The sequence below is a fragment of the Capra hircus genome, chromosome 14 (assembly GCF_001704415.2).
Source record: "Capra hircus breed San Clemente chromosome 14, ASM170441v1, whole genome shotgun sequence".
NCBI lineage: Eukaryota > Metazoa > Chordata > Mammalia > Artiodactyla > Bovidae > Capra > Capra hircus.
The window spans coordinates 46,769,218-46,783,471 of record NC_030821.1 but is presented as its reverse complement, the minus strand read 5'-3'; positions in this window follow the sequence as shown (position 1 = coordinate 46,783,471).

The following is a 14,254-nucleotide window of genomic DNA, read 5'->3' as shown; positions in this document are numbered from 1 at the left end:
ACCACTGAGCCATCTTTTTCTTTTGTTTCTAAACAAACTTTCTGGGGGTCTCAAGCTGAAGCCCATCCTGATTCACTCACACTCACTAATCCCCTCACTTACAATAGTCTGAGGTCCTGAAAACCTGGATCTCTTACCCACCTGCTAGTCGTTAAAACAATTACATGGTTAGGAGCTCACAAACAAAGCAATTCATAATGGACTCGGGTCCTATTTCCCCCTGGTCCCCTGTGAGGGCGGATGAATTATGTCCTTGTCCCCTCCAGGACCAGTGTCTTTGGAACAATGACACACACATAAAAGCGCAGAAGCGGGGAGTCTTTTTTACTGCTCCTGTCTGTCTCCCAAAACCCTCACCTCACAGTAAGCTCTCGCTCCCACATTGTCATTATCATTTCCTTAGAAAATCCAGTTATTTTCTGCTCCATTGCATATAAATAAATTTTAGTTCATTAGTTCAACATTTAGCATATATTTGTTGCATGCTTACTGTCCTTGGTATCGGGGTGCAACTGTAAGTGGGCAAAGTCCTTGACCTTCTGGAGTTGATGGTCTCAGGACTATGTGGTTTGGCTGCAGCAGTGCTTTGCAAGCTGGATGGAAAGTGTTCCGAGGGTAAACAGGATGCTTTCTAGTCTTCTTTTTAGTAAAAGTGTGAATTTCAATACCAACAATCCTTTGCATTCACTTCATAACTTGTAAAGAATTCTGGTCCTGGGGCTTGGCTTTGTTACTCCCAGTAGACAGTACTATCTCCCCTGGGGTTGGTCTTTTGTGACAAGAGGCAGTCTGCCTTCTATTTCTGAGATCTTCAGAATGACCCGTGGTATGTCAGATGGTGTGGCTCCTTTAAATTCACTAAAAAAATTATTTCTTACAATAAAAGTCATATTGGAATAAAACATTAAAATTTACACAGAAGAACATAAATATTAACGTTAGAAAACAGGAAAAGGTAGCATTCTGGATCAGGTGGGAGTGGGTGTGTGGGTTAAGGCCCTTTGCACAAGGAAACCTGGGAGCTGCCTTTTCATTGTGGCTTCAGCCAGGAAGTTGATCTTACTTCCCCTCCTCAAGCAAGGTCTCTGTGGCTCAAGAACAGAGGCTTCTGAAAGAAAACGCTGTGGACTCAGGAAAAGAGTGAGAGAACACAAGGCATATTTTTGGAGCTTGGGGTATGGAAACCCTTTTTATATACAGCTGATAAATTCATTCAACAAACATGAGCCAAACATCTCTATGATAGGCTTTGTGCCAGGTGTTGTGTGACGGGTGGTCTGGGGAGTGAGGATTGTATGTAGGGAAATAACGATTTTTCTTTTTTTGCTATGAATATTTTAACTGAAGTATGGTCAACTTACAATACTATACTAGTTTCAGGTGTATAATACAGTGATTTGATATTTTAGATTATATTCCATATTAAGTTGTTATAAGATATTGACTATATTCCCTGTGCTATACATCACATCCTTGTATCTTATTTATTTTATACCTAATGGTTTGTAGCTCTTAATCCCCTCCCCCGTCTTGCCCCTCCCCCCACCTCTCTCCTCAGAGCTACTAGTTTGCTTCCTGTGAGTCTGTTTCGGTTTTATTTACTCTAATTTTTAGATCCTACATATAAGTGAAAACATACAACTGACTTTTAATTTCAGGTGTGAACTTGGTATGGCTGCCAATACAACACTGAGAATCACGCAATAGTTACAAGGGTCCTGATATGAGGAAACGAGAACCCCAGTGTGTCCCAGGGTGACCAAGAGCAATTAGTAACACAAGCCAGAGGAGAAAAAAAGTGAAGAGAGGGTGTTAAGAAAACTTAGAGCAGAGACAGTTGCTGACAAAGAGATTTTAAAAATTTTCTCTGAAGAGGAAGAGAAATCAATATAACAGCACTATCACATATAAGGTGTTATACATGATTACATTTAAATTAATTGCATAGTAAGCCATGTTCATTCAGCAATAGATATGTATGGAACGTTAATACAATTAGCTCCCTCCCTGAAGAATCACTAGGAGAGATTTTTATACTCAGAGCCCCCACCCAGACCAAATAAGTCAGAATTTTAGTGGTGGGGTACATATACCAGTACTGCTTTAAAAGCTCACCCACTGACTTGAATGTACATTCAAAGGTTGAGAACTATTGGCCTTGTGTGGTGGTTCTTGAGCCTCGCTGTATATTAGAATCACCTGGAGAATTTCTAGAGCGTACTGATTCTGGGTCCCAGTGCCGACCAATTGAATCTGATTGTAGGAGGATGAGGCCTCCCAGGGGGCTAGTGGCAAAGAATCCGCCTGCCAATGCCAGAGATGCAGGAGATGCAGGTTTGATCTGCGGCTCGTAAAGATCCCCTGGAGGAGGAAAGGGCAACCTACCCTAGTATTCTTACCTGGAAAATTTCATGGACAGAGGAGCCTGATGGGCTACAGTCCATGGGGTGCCAAAGAGCTGGACATGACTGAGCAATTGAGCATACATGCACACAGGAGGAAAGGATCTGGACATCAGTAATTAAAATCTCCCTGGGAGATTCTAATGTTCAGCCATGGCTGTGAATCAACCAATACCAGGCACTCCTGTTAGGCGCTTGTAAACAGAAAATAAAGCTAGTGAGCAAATATAACATCATTTGTGTCCTCATAGAACTTCAGATTTAATGCAAAAGAGAGGTAAAGAACATCTTCAAACAATACAGTTATGATACACTGAAATAAGTATGGTGATAAAACCAAAAGATGGCAAGAATTGGAAATTATGGTGGAGTGTGAGGGAATGACTGAAATTAGGCAGAATGGTCAGAGAGGTGACATTTAACCTGGAAATTTAAGGAAGACAGAGTTCTAGTATTCGGAATTTAAAGAGAGTGGAGGGTGGGGAGAAGAAATAGGGGATAGATATTTCTAGGTAATCCAAACAACACATGCAAAGGGGGAAACAAAACCAGACATGTCCAAGGAAGGCTTCTGCCTGGCAGGGAATAAAGACAGAAATAAGTGATACAAGATGACCTGGAGAAACTTCACAGGGGCCCGTCATGCCATGTTAAAGAACTCGTATCTCACTTTAAGCTTAATGAAAGTGAAAGTCACTCAGTCGTGTCCGACTCTTTGCCACCCCGTGGACTATACACAGTTCATGGACTTCTCCAGGCCAGAATACTGAAGTGGGTAGCCTTTCCCTTCTCGAGGGGATCTTCCCAACCCATTGATCAAATCCAGGTCTCCCTCATTGCAGGCAGTTTCTTTACCATCTGAGCCACCAAGGAAGCCCTTAAGCTTAATAGAATGTACCAAAGGCTTTTAAGCAGGCATGTGAGATACTTCCATTAGTTTTTTCTCAGTGGAGATATAGAAAAATACCCCTACTGGCTGGTAACTACATGTGATTTTAAGTAACAGAGACCTAGAATAAAGGTTATTTAATACAGATATTCAGTTTTCTCTTACGTAACAAGCATTCCAGGGCTGCAATGTTGGCTTCTTGAGTTTCTACCTCGACCTTCCCTAGAAAGTGCCTGTACCCTCAAAGTAACTTCATGATTGCAACATGGCTGATGCAGCCCTAGTCAGGATGCCCTAGCCAGGAGTAACAGGAGATGTGGGGGCATGGCAGCCCACTCCAGTATTCTTGCCTGGAGAATTCCCATGGACAAAGAAGCCTGGTGGGCTATAGCCCACCGGGTCGCAAAGAGTCAGACATGACTGAGCGACTAAGCACACTCAAAAGGAGACTAAGATGCTGTGCTAACTAAATGCAATGTGGGATTCTGGGGTGGATCCTGGAACAGGATTAAGGACATTATTAGAAAATCTGGTGAAAACTGAATAAAGTCTGTAAGTTAACAGTATTGTACCAAAGTTACTTTTTTAAACTGTGGTAGCTGTACCATGGTTATGCAAGGTGTTAAAGCTAGGGAAATACACAGAAAGCTGAATGAAGGGTATATGAAACTCTGGAATATTTTTGCCACTTTTCTCTAAGCCTAAGAATTATTTTGAAATAAAAAGTTTTTTTTAAATCTATGTGATAAACATAACTCCATAAAGCAACAACTAATGCCACTTTGGTCTCCTAAATGCCATTTTGGACACCCAGGTAACATCTCATAATTATGTATTCTGAAGTTTACTAACGCAAGGGAGAAATGCAAACACTGAAACAGCAAAGTACGTTACCGTTAATGTATCAATCATTACCAATCATCATCAGATATTTAAAACTCTTCCTCTCTATTCAATTTCAGCTCACAGTTACACTTTAAAAAAGTAATTCTGTACTACTGAGGCTGTATCTAAACATGGTTGGTGAAGAGTTGCTTTGTAATATTTTGTCTGTTTAAGCTAACTTCTTACAATGTGACAGCTTCAGACAGCTTAATAAATAGGAATTATTTTCTTCTTTTCTTCCAAATGCCTTAAAATAATGTGCACAAACCTTAGTGGGCTTTGTTTAGACTTAAATCTAGAGACACACATAACTTGAGAAAATGACATTTCCACATATAAGTTCACATGAAAAATTGACAAAATAATGAGAAACATCTAGATGACAGTTTATATGAAATACTCAAACTAACTATGTAAAGTATTATAATTCATTATGAGTTTGTTAATTTTCTATCATTTTATTATTAAATGTGACTATGTGCTCAGTCTTGCCCGACTCTTTGTGACCCTGTGGACAATACCTGCCAGGCTCCTGTGTCCATGGGTTTTTCCAGGCAAGAATACTGGAGTAGATTGCCATTTCATCCTCCAGGGCATTTTCCTGACTCAGGAACTGAACCTGTGTCTCTTGAGTTTCCTGCATTGGTAGGTAGAATTCTTTACCACTGCACCACCTGGGAAGTCATTATTAAATAAATGTATTAATTTTTTAACTTAAAAAATGTTAAAGTACAGAGTTTAGCAGTTTAAGTATTATATTTTATGATATGAGTCAGCCCAATTATACAATTTTTTAAAACTATTCTCAGCTGCCATAGTGACCTACTTTTTATATCTGGGAAACACTGTCATCTAGTAAGTGAAAGTCTAAAAGAAAGTTAGACAAATACTTATTAGAGTTTTGCAAAACAAACAAACAAAAAATACTTGTAGGTGACAAGTATCTATAATTTTTTCTTTTCAAAATATATCTCTAGGACATAGTTACTTTCTATTAGTACAAATATAGTTCCAAAACATTTCCAGAAACTGATAAACACAGAAGATTGTAATCTTACTCAAAAATGTTCCTAAAATTCTGCAACCTTGAAAATAAATAACTACATTTTTTGATAAGCAAATGCATCTATCCCAATAATAAAGGGAACTGGAATTTTCTTGTGATATTCTCCCCAAAGTAACTCATACTGAAGAACTAAAACTGCTCAAGGTTAATCAGCCTAATCTGAAAGACAGGAAGTTTACCCTTCATTTTCCAACTGATTCTCTTTAATTTGGAAGCTACACTGACAGGTGGCCTCAACACTTAGGGCATTGCAGACCACCTTGAAGGTCTCAGTGCCAGTAGCCTTTGAAGTCAGAATAATCAACAAGCCATTCGATATTTGATCAGACGAAACCTCCCCATGGAGAAGGCAGCCTCTCAGGTAGACTGATTGTCTATCAAATACGAAGAACTCGATACAGTTTGCTGAACCAATTTATAGACTTAATAGAACTCTAAAACAGAGACAAATGGACATTACAAACTGATTTTCAGTGCTCTTACTTTCTACATGTGTTATTATATTTTCTTTCAAGAGTACATAAAGCATCAACCAAAAGAATAATAATCCTTTACTAATAAAGAAGGGAAGAAAAATAGTTCATACTTTATGGGCAGATAAAGCTCCTCTTCTTATATTGGTACATGGTAAATAGTTAGATCAAATATTTTGAATAAGAGGTCAGGTATAGTACAAAGAAAAAAATTAATTATTTTGCCATGATGTGTGAATAAATGGAGAAAAGAATTTTCATTCTTGGGAAAGAATTGATGCTTTCCTATCAGGACAAAATAAAGTTTTCTGGACTTCAAGTATTCTCTGTGATGATGGTTATTAAGATTTGTATTCACCAAATATGATTCCAACTGCATTTATTGAATTCTTAGTTGAGTTTTTCTCTTAATTGGGCAGACAAATTTATGTCTTTACCTTAAGTGGCCAACACTTCCTGTTCAATTGAGGAATAATTTATAATTGCATTGTGCGCTCAGAAAAGGACCTAACACGATTTGCATGTATATTTGTGGCACGCACATTGTCACTGTTCATACCAATTACACTTAATATAATAGTCACTACAATATTCATATCAATTCAACTTGATACAATAGTTTCTAAGCCCCACCTATATTTCACTCACTGGACCAGGGGCTGGAAATGGAATTCCATGGATTGATTGTAGTGGCTTTCCCACTAGTATTGATAAATGCATGTGTGGGCAATCTCCCCAAAGTGAATGATGTGTTTGAAATCCTCTGCATGACTGCAGTTCTCAGAAAATCATTACTCTTGCCTGGAAAATCCCATGGATGGAGGAGCCTGGTAGGCTGCAGTCCATGGGGTCGCTAACAGTTGGACACAACTGAATGACTTCACTTTCACTTTTCACTTTCATGCATTGGAGAAGGAAATGGCAACCCACTTCAGTGTTCTTGCCTGGAGGATCCCAGGGACGGGGGAGCCTGGTGGGCTGCTGTCTATGGGGTTGCACAGAGTCAGACACGACTGAAGCGACTTAGTAGTAGTAGTAGTAGTAGGAATACTTAACCTTATGGAATATGAAGAGATTCCCATTAGCAGAGACAGATGCTATGATTCATCACATGAATTGGAAAAAAAAAATACTGCTATTGTTAATGTGTATTTTACCTATGATAACCTTCCTGCCTCTTACGAAACTCAAATACAGTGAAGGAAGAGATGACAATTAATTGGGTTGGGACTTCCCTGGTGGTAAAGTAGATAGGGATCCGTCCGTCAGTGCAGGGGACACAGGTACAGTTCCTGCTCCAGGAAGGTTCCACGTGCCATGGGGCAACTAAGCCCGTACACCACAACTACTGAGCCCATGCTCTAGAGCCACGAACCACAACCACTGAGCTTGTGTGCCATGACGACTGAAGCCCACACACTTTAGAGCCCACCTGTTGCAACTAGTGAAGCCCATGAGCCTAGAGTCTGTGCTCTGCGACAAGAGGAGCCACACAGTGAGAAACTGGTGCACTGCAGCAGAGAGTAGCCCCTGCTCATCGCAACTAGAGCATGCCCACAAGTAGCAACGAAGACCCAGCACAGCCAAAAATAAAATAGTTGTTACCATAAAAAAATTAAAGAAGAAGAGTAATTTTTAAAATACAAATCAGTAGCACTGGAAATGTTCCAAATAGCTGAAGTCTCATGTCTCTGTGATGCCTGGATTCAATGACCATTTGCCTCATCGTTGGTGAGCATTTGCCACCTGGTAGGTGCCACATGGTTCTAAGACAGACTTAAACACAGGCTCTAGAGTCAGGCCATGAATCAAGTTCCAACTCTGCCAATTAATAGTTGAGTGAACTTAAACTGATTACTTGAGTTTTCAAAGTCTTAGTTCCCTCATTAGTAAAATATGGGTAATATTATACCTACCATAATCTCAGAGACTCGCATGAAGATGAATGAGAGTGCATGTAAAGTGTTAGCACATAGCTTAGAATGGAATCAATATTCGATGTCCTGTAGCTTCTATTTTTATTTGGAAATGTTCAACTTTTCCTCAGAGCTACTTGGCAAAGCATATGGTATTTTTCAAGGCCCTCAGCTTCTGTACTTGTTGTTCCAATTTAGCTATTAAACCACTGTTGTTCTTTACCCCTTCCTGTTATTAATATATCCTAACTTCCAGAGCTCAAAAAAGATAGTTCAGGAGTAGATGAATTCAGGACTTTGAGAATTTTCTGTCATGAAATAGGAGAAACTTTTTTGTAAAAATTGTCTTGAATACTATTCTGCAGGGGCTATAATGCAAAGACATTTAATCTGAGTAACAGGAGGAAAGTTGTGGTTGAGGAAATCTGGCTGAGAATAACGTGTTGAGAACAGTGACAAGAGACAGAGAAATCAATGACAGAGACTGTTAAAATAATCCAGCCACTAACTAGAGCAAAACAAAAGTGAAAGCATAAGGAAAATGAACCCAATACCATTAACAAAATCACCAAGAAAGATCAAATATTTAGGAAAAAATAATCTGACAAAATATGCACAGGATCCATGTCCTGACAACTATAAGACACTGATGAAAGAAACCAAAGACCAAAATAAATGGAGAGAGAAACCATATTTATCTACCAGAAGGCTCAATATTGTTACAACATTGATTTCCCCCAACCTGATCTACAGATTTGATGCATTCCCATCAACATACCAACAAGGTGTTTTTTGTAGATATTGACAAACCCAATTAAAAAAAAATTTTGAAAAGCAAAAACCCACAGAAAGCCAAAACAGCCAGAATAGTTTTGAAAAATAAAAAGAAAGTCAAAGAACTACATGATTTCAAGAATTACTATAAAGCTGAAGTAATCATGAGAAGTGGTCCTAGCAAAAAGATAGACACCTAGATCATTGCCACAGAAAGACAGCCCAGAAACAGATATACATATAAACTGCCAACTTAGGCAAGTGGTTTTTGCCAAAGTCCAAATACAACTTGGTGGGGGGAAAAATAGCTTTTTCCAACAAATCCTTCTGGGACAACTAAATCTCTATGTGTAAAAAATATGAACTTTAGCTCATACCTTGCATATATACAAAAATTAATTTAGAATGGATTATGGACTTAAATATATAAAATCCAAAACAATAAAACTAAAACTTCTAGATGAAAACATACATGAAATGTTTATTGCCTTGGTTAGGCAAAGATTTCTTAGATATGTACCAAAAGCACTATCCACAAAAGAAAAAAAAAGATAACGCAGATTTCATCAAAATACAAAACTTCTGTAAAAAATACCCTTAAGAGAATAAAAAGAAAAGCCACAGACTAGAAGAAAGTATTTGCAAATTACATATTCACAAAGAAATTTGTCAAGTATTTATAAAGAACTCTTGGGCTTCCTTGATAGCTCAGTTGGTAAAGAATCCGCCTGCAATGCAGGAGGCCTGGGTTCGATTGCTGGGTTGGGAAGAACCCCCAGAGAAGGGAAAGGTTACCCACTTCAGTATTCTGGCCTAGAGAATTTCATGGACTATACAGTCCACGGGGTCCCAAAGAGTCAGATACAACTGAGCGACTTTCACTTTCACTTTCTCAAAACTAAACAATAAGAAAATCAACAAATTAATTTGAAAAAATGAGCATAAGATTGGAACTGATATTTCACAAAAGAAGATAACAGGTTGGCACATAACCACATGAAAAAATGTTCAATATCATTAGCCATTAAGGAAATACTAATTTAAATCAACATGGTGGTGTGGTTCATGCCTGCTCTGTTGTATCCTACTTTTTTGCAACCCTGGTGGACTGCAGCCCACCAGGCTCCTCTGTCCATGAGATTTCCCAGACAAGAATACTAGAGTGGGTTACCATTTCCTACTCCAGGGGGTCTTCCTGAGCTAGGGACAGAACCTGTGTCTCCTATGTCTCCTACATTGGCAGACAGATTCTTTACCACTGAGTCACCTGGGAAGTCCCATGGTATATCGTTAAAACCCTATGAGAATGTCTAAAATTAAAAACTGAAAATGTCAAGTGATACAGAGCATAGAGAACAACTGGAACTCTCCAGCTTTGCTGGTGAGAACACAAAGTGGTGCAGCCATTTTGGGAAAGAGTTTAGCAGTTTCTTATAATGTTGAACATACATACTTGCCACATGATTCAGCAACTACATACATAAGAGATATGAAAACTTATGTATACACAAATACCTGGTACATGAACATTTCCAGTGTCTCTACTCATAATCACATACACACACAAACTAGAAAGACAAATGAAAAAGAAAAAATAAAATTAGAGAAATAAAAAATACATTGGAAAAAGTAAAAATGAAACTATACAAGAGCAAAAATAAATTAAAATTAAAAAATAAATAACTGGAACAACCCCAAATACCCTTCAACTGAAAAATAGATAAACTGAGATTCACCACACAATGGAATACTACTCAACAAGGAAAATTTTTTCATAGAGAAAGCAACGGGGATGATGTGATGGTAGTATGATAAGTAAAAGAAGTGACACTCAAAAGCTACATACTGTAAGTTTCTATTTAATGACATTCTATAAAAGGCAAAATTTGAGGAACCAAAAATAGATCAGTAGCTGCCAGGGTATGAGAGTGGGAGCAGGGATTAATTACAAAGGAGCGGTGTGAGAAAATCTGAGGAAGTGATAGAACATTTCTGTATCTGAAATTGTTGGTTGTTACAAAACTATATGCTGAAACTGTATGTCTACGCCAATGGACCTGTCCAAAAAAGAGTTCATTCTACTACACATACATTTTTTTAACTGAGTAAAATAAAACAGAAAAAAAAAAAGTCAAGGTGTTTGAGCTGGTATGGCTAAAAGGAAACGATTAAAAGGGTAAAACACTAAAAAAGATCTCAGAGAAGTAGAAAGAAAACCAAAAATATGTAGAGTAATGGGAGGGAAAGGAAAAGAGCCTTTCTAGAAGCAGATGATAGCAAATGCAGTCAATGATAAAAAACGTTATTGTTGATTTTAGGAAGACCTGTTTGAGCAAAAGAGTTTGCCCATTTAGCAACTACTTTATTCTTTCCTAGGTCAGCAACACACCACTGTCATAAGGGGTCTGGCCTTCACAGGTGGCACTAGTGGTAAAGAACCCATTTGCCAATGCAGGAGACATAAGGGATGTAAGTTCAATCGCTGGGTTAGGAAGATCCCCTGGAGGAGGGCATGGCAACCCATTCCAGTATTCTTGCCTGGAGAACTTCTTGGACAGAGGAGTTTGCCGGGCTATAGTCTATAGGGTCACAAATAGTCGGATGTGACTGAAGCGATTTAGCACACAACGATAAGAAAAGACTAGGGTAGTTACTAGATGAGGCTTCAGGTTCAAGAGACGCAGTTTTAAAGTTGGGGATAGGCTTCAGAATGTAAGATACAGGGGCAAAGGATTCACAGAGGAAGGGGAGACTGAAGAAATTGATGGAAGGGAGGACATGGGTCCGGAAGACGAAGAGAGAAGCTAGCCTGGAAGGAAGGGGAGTGAGTGGCCTCTTTTCTCTTGACTGGGGGAAAAAGCCAGAGCTTCTTAGGTGGTGCTAGTGGTAAAGAATACACCTGCCCATGGAACCTCACTCCAGTATTCTTGCTTGGAAAATTCCATAGACAGAGGAGTCTGTGCGCTATACCCATGGGGTTGCAAAGAGTTGGACTCGGCTGAGCATCTGAGCACAAAGACAGTGAAACAGAGATACCGAGAGCCAAAGGGCTGACCCTGAAGTGATTATTTCAAATGGCTCCGCACTTCTTTCTGTCTAGTGGTGATAAGTCTTCATAAAGCTTATTTCTTACTGTGGTAGCTTCAAAACGGCTGGTGTGAGTTTCTGTTGTTTTCATTTTGTAGCTTGTCTTGAGCAAGGGAACCCTACTCAGTGAGGTATCAGGAACGTGTTAAATTAGTGCCCCCTTGTGGCCTCAGGGAAGAATGGGGCCCATTGTATTGAACACATCTGCAAACGCAAGCCCTAGAGTCAAGATGCTCTATAAAAGACCACATCCATTGGCTGTTTCTTCCCCCGTTCTGGCCACCTCATGCGAAGAGTTGACTCATTGGAAAAGGCTCTGATGCTAGTAGGGATTGGGGGCAGGAGGAGAAGGGAATGACAGAGGATGAGATGGCTGGATGGCATCACTGACTCGATGGACACGAGTCTGAGTGAACTCCGGGAGTTGGTGATGGACAGGAAGGCCTGGCGTGCTGCGATTCATGGGGTCCCAAAGAGTCGGACACGACTGAGCGACTGAACTGAACTGAACTGAAGGTAACGAGGATTTAGTCAAGTGTCGCCTTGAATAAACTGTTGTTGCTGTTGTTTAGTCGTTAAGTCATGTTCAGCCCTTCTGCGGCCTGACCAGGGTCCTCTGTCCATGGGATTTTCCAGGCAAGAATACTAGAGTGAGCTGCCATTTCCTTCTCCAGGGGATTTTCCTTACCCAGGGATCAAACCCACATCTCTTGCATTGGCAGGTGTAATCTTTACCATTTAGCCACCAGGAAGCCCAACAGGGATAATGTGCAAGGAGAAATGTTATAACGAGTAAAAATAATGTTCAAATGAATTCTACTTCCAGATGTGTTCAAGTACGTTCATAGCTTTCATTCAGACAAGACTTGTGAGTATATAACTTCTGGCATCAACAGAAAAAGGAGAGTAAAAATGGTTCTGAAATTGCTGATGATTCCTAAGCTGTTACTTAATGGGCATCATTCATAAATCTATTTGTAAAGCTATGGACCAATGACTGAAGCAATGGAAACCAATTTGCTATGGTGTTTGGAATGAGAGACTTGGGATATAGATGTTCAACTTCAGCAAACTCCAGGCAATTTTTCATGAAAAGGCCTAAGAATTGATCAAATTTGACATATGTCACACCATGTTTGCCAATTAAATAAAAACCCTACAGAGACATACATAGTGCTTTAATTGCAAAAATAACACCTACACTCAGGAGAAGTACAGCAAGAATCCTCATGATTCCCATTACCTCTAATTGGAATCAAACAGCAAAATCCCTGACCTCCATGAGGCATATTCATTTCACAGCTGACATTTGTTCTTTTTTTTTTTTTTTCTCAGCTGATATTTTAAAATTATCACACAGGCAGAAAAACGTTTTAGGACTCTGTTTGGTTCAATGTTCTAGCCTTGACTTGTAGGATTACATTCAGAGGCCAGGCCGAGTTCTTTCTCCACACTACTTTAGAGCCATATGGCCAAATGAAAACACAATCAGGTCACGGTAGCTTTTCCTTCTAAGCCATCTTGTAAATGGGAAAGTGCTGTGGTGAAGCAGAGAGAAGTGTGAATTTCCGCACTCATAACCAGCAAACAAAGAAATAAATTACTTTATGGTTTCCATCCTTAAATGGAAACAAAATGGCCTCTCTTTGACTCATGACAATTTAGGCCATTTCATCCAAGTTGTTCCCAGAGGTCAAGCCCTTCCAGATCTGGAAATGATTTAATATGGCAAAAGTGAGCAGCAGGATGTACCCAAATGTTTATATTCAGGTTGACTGTAAAAGGCTGATAACCTGAAAGCTGAAATTTATAACAGCTTCAGGACTACTGTGGTATTTATTTCTTGAATTGGCCTGGTTGAGGATTAATGAATCTATTGAGAAGTACCATGGGGAATTCCCTCTCAGACTATTTGAATGGTGAAGAAGAATTAAAGTAATGTGGCTGGTAGCTGAAATGGTACCTGGTGACTTCACTGAGTCAAACAGCAGCAAACACCTAAATAAAACTAAAAAATGCAGTAAATTACCCTAGAAATTTGACCTGTCCAATTGCCAAATACACAAACATACATAAAAGTATAGACACAGTAACTTGCTTGTGATATTGTTCTCAGGATCCATTGGAATTTTTTATGGAGAAACTACTTTATCGGTTCAGTTCAGTTCAGTCACTCAGTCGTGTCCAACTCTTTGTGACCCCATAAACTGCAGCATGCCAGACCTCCCTGTCAATCATCAACTCCCAGAGTTTACCCAAATTCATGTCCATTGAGTTGGTGATACCATCCAATCATCTCATCCTCTGTTGTCCCTTTCTTCTCCTGCCCTCAATCTTTCCCAGCATCAGGGTCTTTTCAAATGAGTCAGCCCTTCACATCAGGTGGCCAATCAATACTCCAAAGTATTGGAGTTTCAGCTTCAACATCAGTCCTTCCAATGAACACCCAGGACTGATCTCCTTCAGTATGGACTGGCTGGATCTCCTTGCAGTCCAAAGGACTCTCAATAGTCTTTTCCAACACCACAGTTCAAAAACATCAATTCTTTGGTGCTCAGCTTTCTTCACAGTCCAACTCTCACATCCATACATGACTACTGGAAAAACCATAGCCTTGACCAGATGGACCTTTGTTGGCAAAGTAATGTCTCTGCTTTTCAATATGCTGTCTAGGTTGATCAAAACTTTCCTTCCAAGGAGTAAGTGTCTTTTAATTTCATGGCTGCAATCACCATCTGCAGTGATTTTGGAGCCAAAGAAAA